Below are 7,236 nucleotides of genomic sequence, written 5' to 3' on the forward strand. Positions count from 1 at the left end.
GAAAATTTCACAGGTCGAAAATTTACGTTACAAATGCATTGAAACAAAATCCTATGAATATAACAGTGTGCAAAAAATTTTCGCCTGCATTGTGATACATTCACGCATTTACACACATTTCATAACTCTTAAAGTACGATTCTCGGTTTCCAACATCCTTTTTCACAAGTCAGAGTCCCTAACCACTACTCCTTATTCCTTACCTTATTACACATATACATATTCATCAACACGTCTTCAACAATTCATCATAATAAATACATATCATAATAAACATTCCTCAACAGCATAATACACATCGTCGTCATAATAATAACATCATAACACCTCAGTCAAATCTCAAAAACGTCGTAGCTTTCTGCAATAATTTCAAAACCTAAAGAAAATTCTCTGCGCATTTCAATAGTGTCATCTACCTCAAACGTACTTTAAAATCATTCTCCCTTACCAAATACATTATTCAAAGCTCTCATAGTATCACAATGGTTCTGAAAAATATGAAGGGTTCACACAGTACAGACAAAATACAATAAACAACGGAGCACGATGTGAGATAGTAGATGGTTTCGCCTTTTGACAAAGTTTACAAATAGACAAGACTCTTCGAATTCTCTTTTCCATATTGTTAAAATAACAAGTCGTTCGAAGAATATGATAACATTTTCGTGGACCAAAATGTGCGTAGCTGAAATGAATGTACCAAATGAGCTTATTAACTAAATCGTCAGGAATGGAAAGTACCCATAGCTTGTTATCAACAGTGCAGCGTTTGAAGAGTATGTTGTTTCTAACCAGAGAATAATGCCGAATCTGAGTGTGTGTCTTTTCATGCCATTTACTTTTGATATCTTTCCAAATCAGATCTTTATCTTGTTCATGAGCAATGTCCTTTAAAGATGTGGTGATGAAGTTTTCAAAGGCGACTTTCTGAATGTAAAGAATACTGAAATTTTTCTCGAGGTTGCCATCTGTGTTACTTTTCTCAAGCCTAGCTGGTGCGCGTGACAGCGCATCCACAACAATGTTCTCCTTGCCGGGAATATAGACTATTGTGAAGCGGAATTCTTGCAGAAACAATGCCCAACATTTTAACCTGTCATGATTTAATTTTGAAGACATAAGAAATTGTAATGCACGATGATCACTGTATACTTTTACGTGCTTACCAGAAAGAAAGAAACGGAATTTGTTAAATGCCCAACCGATAGCTAAAGCTTCTAATTCAGTAACGGAATAATTTTTTTCAGATTTTGTTAGCACTCGGCTAGCAAAAGCAATGCTTTTCTGAACAGTAGTGTCATTTTCTGTGGCTTCTTGAAATAAATGGGCACCAAGACCGACTTTAGAAGAATCCGTGCTAAGGCAGAAATCTTGTGACAGACCTGGATGAGCTAGTATTGGCGCATGGAGTAACGCTTCTTTCAAAGAATTGAATTCCAACTGTGCTTGTTCGTCCCAGTTCCAAATAGTATTTTTTCCAGTGAGAGAACAAAGTTTTGGTGTAACTAGAATTTGCATATTCAGAAAACAACGGTAAAAATTTACGAGACCTAGAAAACTGCGGACTTGTCTTTTTGTGGATGGAACTGGAATGGCTCTGATTGCTTCTAACTTTTCAGGATCCGGCTGAATGCCTTCAGAAGAAATAATATGTCCCAAAAACTTCACCTTTGACCTATCGAATTCAGACTTTTCCAAGTTAACTGTAATTCCAGATTCTGCAAAAATACGTAACACGCTGTTGAGGATGCGATTGTGTTGTTCCCATGAGGCTTCTGCTATCAGAATATCGTCCACATATAAGGTGATGTGACGTTTTAAGAACTCAGGTAATATAGAATTTAGCCCACGAATGAATGCTGCCGAAGAAATGTTCAGACCAAAAGGAAGTTTCCGAAACTGATAACAAACGCCGAAACAAAGAAAAGCTGTGTATTTTCTACATTCTGGATGAAGTTCGATCTGATAAAAGCTGGATCTGAGGTCAATGGAAGACAACACTTTTACACCATTAAATTTTTGAAGAAGTTCTTCCATCGTCTGCAGCCTATCTGTTTCAGGAATGATGGTAGTATTAATTTGTCTCGAATCTAAGACAAGCCTGATCGATCCATTTTTTTTCTCAACAACATGTAATGGATTGTTGTATGAGCTTACTGCAGGCTCAATAATGCCCTCGTCAAGCATAGATTGTATTTCTGTTCTAACTCGGTCCCTATAATGTGCTGGAATTATGTATGGTCTAACACAAAATTTAGTATGCTCACGAACACGAAATTGGTATTGAAATCCCTTGATTGTTCCTGTTTTGTGAGTAAAAACTGTGGAATATGCTTGTAAAATCTCAAAAAGGTCCTGCCTATCAGTGTCATTACAATTCTCAATTGTCTGAATTTTATTCTGAATTAACTCATTAGTTTCAAATATGCCGTCGATATCATCCCTGCCAGTACTTGCAGAGTGATTGTTAGTGTCTAGTTCCGTAGAAAATTCCGAACTGTTGTCTAACAGAAGGTAAAGCCGATTAATTTCCTCGTCATGGTTTGAGAGCCAGTCTTCAAATTTCAAAGCTATTGACTTACCTTCTTTCTCTAAACTTATTTCAGAATCGTGAAAGCTTAAGATTGCTTTGTATTCATTCAAAAAGTCTACTCCCAGTATAATTTCCGTCGACAATAATGGAACAATAAGAAAGTTCATAGAGAAGCTGTGGCTTTGACAAAAGAATTCTAAGTTGGTTTGTTGGCGTACATCTACACTTTTTCCAAAGATTGCACCTTGTAATTTAATCTTACGTAACATAAGTGTGGGACAATCATTCGATTTGTTGCATTTGCTAAAGGCTGTTTCACTAATTACTGAAATGGGACTGCCAGAGTCAAGTACTGCCGTAAATTTTACGTCATTTACTGTAATGTGAATCACAGGATATGCAATGTTGTTATGTTTTACGTCGTGTTCCTGGAGTAAGATGTCCCTAATGTCTTCCATTTTTACGTAATTACTAGCTACGGCAGCTGCGTCGTCAGTTTCATAAGTACGTTTTGTGGCTGCCAGCGGTGTGAGTCATTGCCTATTTTCTCTTTGTTGGCGCGCATCGTTATTGGGATTTGGAGACCTAACTTCTACAAATTCACTGTGACGAGAGGGCCCTGCTCTGTTTAAATCCCGCCAGTTCCGATGCAATTCAGCTCTGTCGTTACGATCATATCTTGGGTTGTTGGGTTGGTTTGGGGAAGGAGACCAGACAGCGTGGTCATCGGTCTCATCGGATTAGGGAAGGATTGGGAAGGAAGTCGGCCGTGCCCTTTCAGAGGAACCATCCCGGCATTTGCCTGGAGTGATTTAGGGAAATCACGGAAAACCTAAATCAGGATGGCCGGACGCGGGATTGAACCGTCGTCCTCCCGAATGCGAGTCCAGTGTCTAACCACTGCGCCACCCCGCTCGGTCACGATCATATCGTCTGTCGTCATGTCGGTAGGATCCATAGTTTCTTTCTTGTTGGTCACGTGGTGGAGAATTTCTGCCTGAATCGTAACTGCGCGCTGGACCGTTGCGTCTAAAGTTATTCTGTCTCCCTTGATAATAATTATTTTGGTTCCCATATTGTCTGTTTCTCTAATTGTCTCTGTGATAGTCATTACTGTGGAGAGGTGATCTTTCCCTGTAATTATTACTACTGTGCCAACGGTTGTCATACGGGTGGTGTCTGTTTTGGTCACGATTTGTATTGTGAGAATAGACTTGTTGCGTCCAGTTATTATTTCTTTCATCGCGGAATTGCGACGGATGTGACCTGTAATTGTTGTACTCCTGTTTTCGCGTTCCGCGATTGTCAGTGTCAATTTCCAGTTCTTGTAACAGTCCCTGAAAAGCTTCAATGTTGTCTTTGCAACGTCCTGCTAAAATAATATGTCGTAAATGTTCAGGCAGTTTGATTAAGCAAATGCGGATGAGTTCTGAGGGGCTATATGGGTTTGACAGATACTGATTCTTGTGCAACATGTCTTCAAAATATTTCACAAGACTGGAAAATTCAGATTGTTTGAAATGTTTCATCATTATGATACCATGTTTTACTCGGTCTTGTGTGGCTTGAGACCAATATGCTGAGAGGAACGCATGGTAAAATTCTCCTTCACTGTGACAATCGTGAATGACCGATCGCATTCTTACAGCTGGTTCATGCTCCAAGTAGCCACACATAAATTCTAACCTGTTCTCCAATGACCAGTTGGGAGGGAAACAATGAGAGAATTGATGGAGCCACGCTTGTGGATGAATATCGTTGGCAGAATTCTTAAACATTTTGAATTTACGTGTAGTAATGAACAGCTTATAGTCAAAATCATCATGTCGACGAGTCGCATGTCGGTCATTGTTACCTCGTGTCGGCGGTTCCATCTCAAAATTCGGTGCACATTGCCAATTTCTTTCATAACTTCCGAAATGCCCTGTGTTATTATTTTGTGGCTGTTCCGTATTTCTAAGTTCCTCTTCCCGTGTTGGAGCGCGAGTGTCCTCTGAAATATGTAATTCTTGTATTACCTGCATCAACTGATCTTGTACTTCCCGGATTTCTCTTTTGTACTGTGTATTGATTTGATTTTGATTTTGTTTGAATTTTCTAATTTGTTCATACTCTTCTGTGTCAGTGAAGGCTGCGGGACTTGTGTCATTCAGATCATCATCTACCTTTGTAGATAAGTTAGTGACCTGATCCGAAAGTTCGGCTACTTTGTCCGATAGTGAACACATTTCCTGAGTGCGTTTTTCTGAACCAAGTTTCAGAGTGTCCATTTGTGTTGAAATCGAATCTACTGTGTCCTTTAAGTTTTCCTGAGTTTTTGCAACTTGCGTAACCGAATCGGTAGATGCAACTGTGTCAATTTTAGCCCACAAGGTCTCATGATTTTCATGAACAATGGTTTGCAGTTCTTTTATGGCTGCTTCGTGATTCTGTAATGCATTTTCACGCTGCGAAAAAATAGGTTGAAAATGCTCACAAATTTGTGTTTTTACGTCATTTCGATTCAATGTTATGTAACTCAGTAGTTAAATCTTCACGTGTTTGTTCAAGCGTGGTGTGAAGATTTTGTTCCATTGCGTCTAACTGTTGCTGTGTTTGTCTCTGGTGTTGTTCCATTGTGTCTAACTTTTGAAGATTTTGTTCCATTGTGTCTAACTGTTGCTGTGTTTGTTTCTGATTTTGTTCCATTTTATGCATTAATTGCAATAATAATGTATTAGTGTCTGGAATGTGTTTCTCTATGATTTTTGGCAGTGCCTTATCACCGGCAACATTCACATTTTGAAAAGCAGAAAATGTGTCTTGACTCATTTGAGAAAACGGTGAGGACCCAAAACCTAAGTCTACAGTATTTGCAATATTGTGTTCTGTCATTTCGGATTCCTGAGGCGAGCTGTTGCCGACTGATCGATCGATAATGCTTCCCTGTTCACTAATTGTTTCACCATCTACACCATTCGAATGTCTGTTAATTCACTACACAGTGGTGCTGATAAGCTACGCTCGTCGTCACTATTATTTCTCAGTTTACTTTGGTGCCTAGTGTTACGTTTTTCACACGCCATTATTGTCACAATATTTCACACGATAACACAGAAAAGCACAATTTGAAGAGAAAAAATAGGGGAACACGTTAACATAGCACTGAAAATAATATCTAGTTAATTGCAAGCGCAGCTGCGAAATACTTGGTGCAAATCTACATGCATGCCACAACTGTTTTACTGTACAACAATGAAAGACTGCAACTACAAAGGAGATTCTCTCTACAATTACGCACTAGCAATAAACAATAGCTACACTAATTATACAAACTACAAGAAAAAATCAGAAGATTCCAGTGAGGTATCCTAGGCTAAGGGTCGAAATATGAAACGTCCCCTTAGAACAGTTGTACAAGACTGTGCTTAAACTGACACACAATATTTTTAGCGCAACGCAATCTGACTTTCAAAAATCCCTACAAAAGAATGGCCCTGACTAACATTAACCTATACCTTTCACAAATCACTTACCTCACAAAAATCTTCATTACTCGAACTACTGCAAAACAGCGAGCGCCACTACTGCCAGCTAAATAAAAGATTCAAACTACGGAAGGCACTAACAACTAGTAGGCATAGTTAGCAAATGAAAGATTTTAATAGAGAACAAACAATGTATTTACCTTAATAGTCATAATATATATAGCAGTTCATGACAAATTTCAAAACTCCGCCATCTCTCTCCCCACATCCACCATTGCTGGCGGCTCACCTCCAACTGCGCAACGCTACGCGCTGTTAACATCCAGCTGCCCAACACTACAATGGCACACAACAATGCAAACTAGCCACAGACTGCACACAGCACAGCCAGTGATTTTCATACAGAGCACTACGTAGCGTTGCCAATAAGAAAACATAAACAGCCTACTTACAAGTGGTTCAAATGGCTCTGAGCACTATGGGACTTAGCATCTGAGGTCATCAGTCCCCTAGAACTTAGAACTACTTAAACATAACTAATCTAAAGACATCACACACATCCATGCCCGGTTCCAGACTGAAGCGCCTAGAACCGCTCGGCCACATCGGCCGGCAGAGGAGAATCAGTCAGTTAAACAGAACTCGCATTTTATGAAGGACAATGTACCGAAGTATTGTGAAAAGGAATAAAGCGTACTATGAAACACTTAGCGCACTTAAGCAGAATAATTTCTTGCAAGGCTGTAGCTGATTAAATAATTTTACGTGTGAATAAGTTCCCAGCTTTGGGAATAGATCTTAATTTGGGAATAAACATTAATTCATTGTATGTGCTCTTGAATATAGAGCAGGCAACAGCCTCGCCGCAGTGGATACACCGGTTCCCGTCAGGTCACCGAAGTTAAGCGCTGTTGAGTGTGGCTGGCACTCGGATGGGTGACCATCCGGGACGCCATGAGCTGTTGCCGTTTTTCTGGGTGCGCTCAGCCTCGTCATGCCAATTGAGGAGCTACTCAGCCGAATGGCAGCGCCTCCGGTCACAGAAAACAATCGTAACGTCCGGGAGAGTGGTGTGCTGACCCCACGCCCCTCCTATCCGCATCCTCAGCTAAGGATGACACGGCGGTCGGATGATCCCGATGGGCCACTTGTGTCCTAAGGACAGAGTGCTCAATATAGAACAGAGGAGGAGCAAACACGTAATGCAAGAGTTCTGTTGTGACGGCAACGACATTA

The 7,236-nt window shown here is 40.1% G+C and overlaps 1 pseudogene; it reads left to right on the forward strand.

Moving 5' to 3' along the window:
* The first annotated feature begins 6,850 nt into the window (after nucleotides 1–6,850).
* LOC126095950 (5S ribosomal RNA) lies at nucleotides 6,851–6,968 on the forward strand (annotated as a pseudogene).
* The last annotated feature ends 268 nt before the right edge of the window (nucleotides 6,969–7,236 follow it).

Source organism: Schistocerca cancellata, chromosome 8 (assembly GCF_023864275.1).
Source record: "Schistocerca cancellata isolate TAMUIC-IGC-003103 chromosome 8, iqSchCanc2.1, whole genome shotgun sequence".
Classification (NCBI taxonomy): domain Eukaryota; kingdom Metazoa; phylum Arthropoda; class Insecta; order Orthoptera; family Acrididae; genus Schistocerca; species Schistocerca cancellata.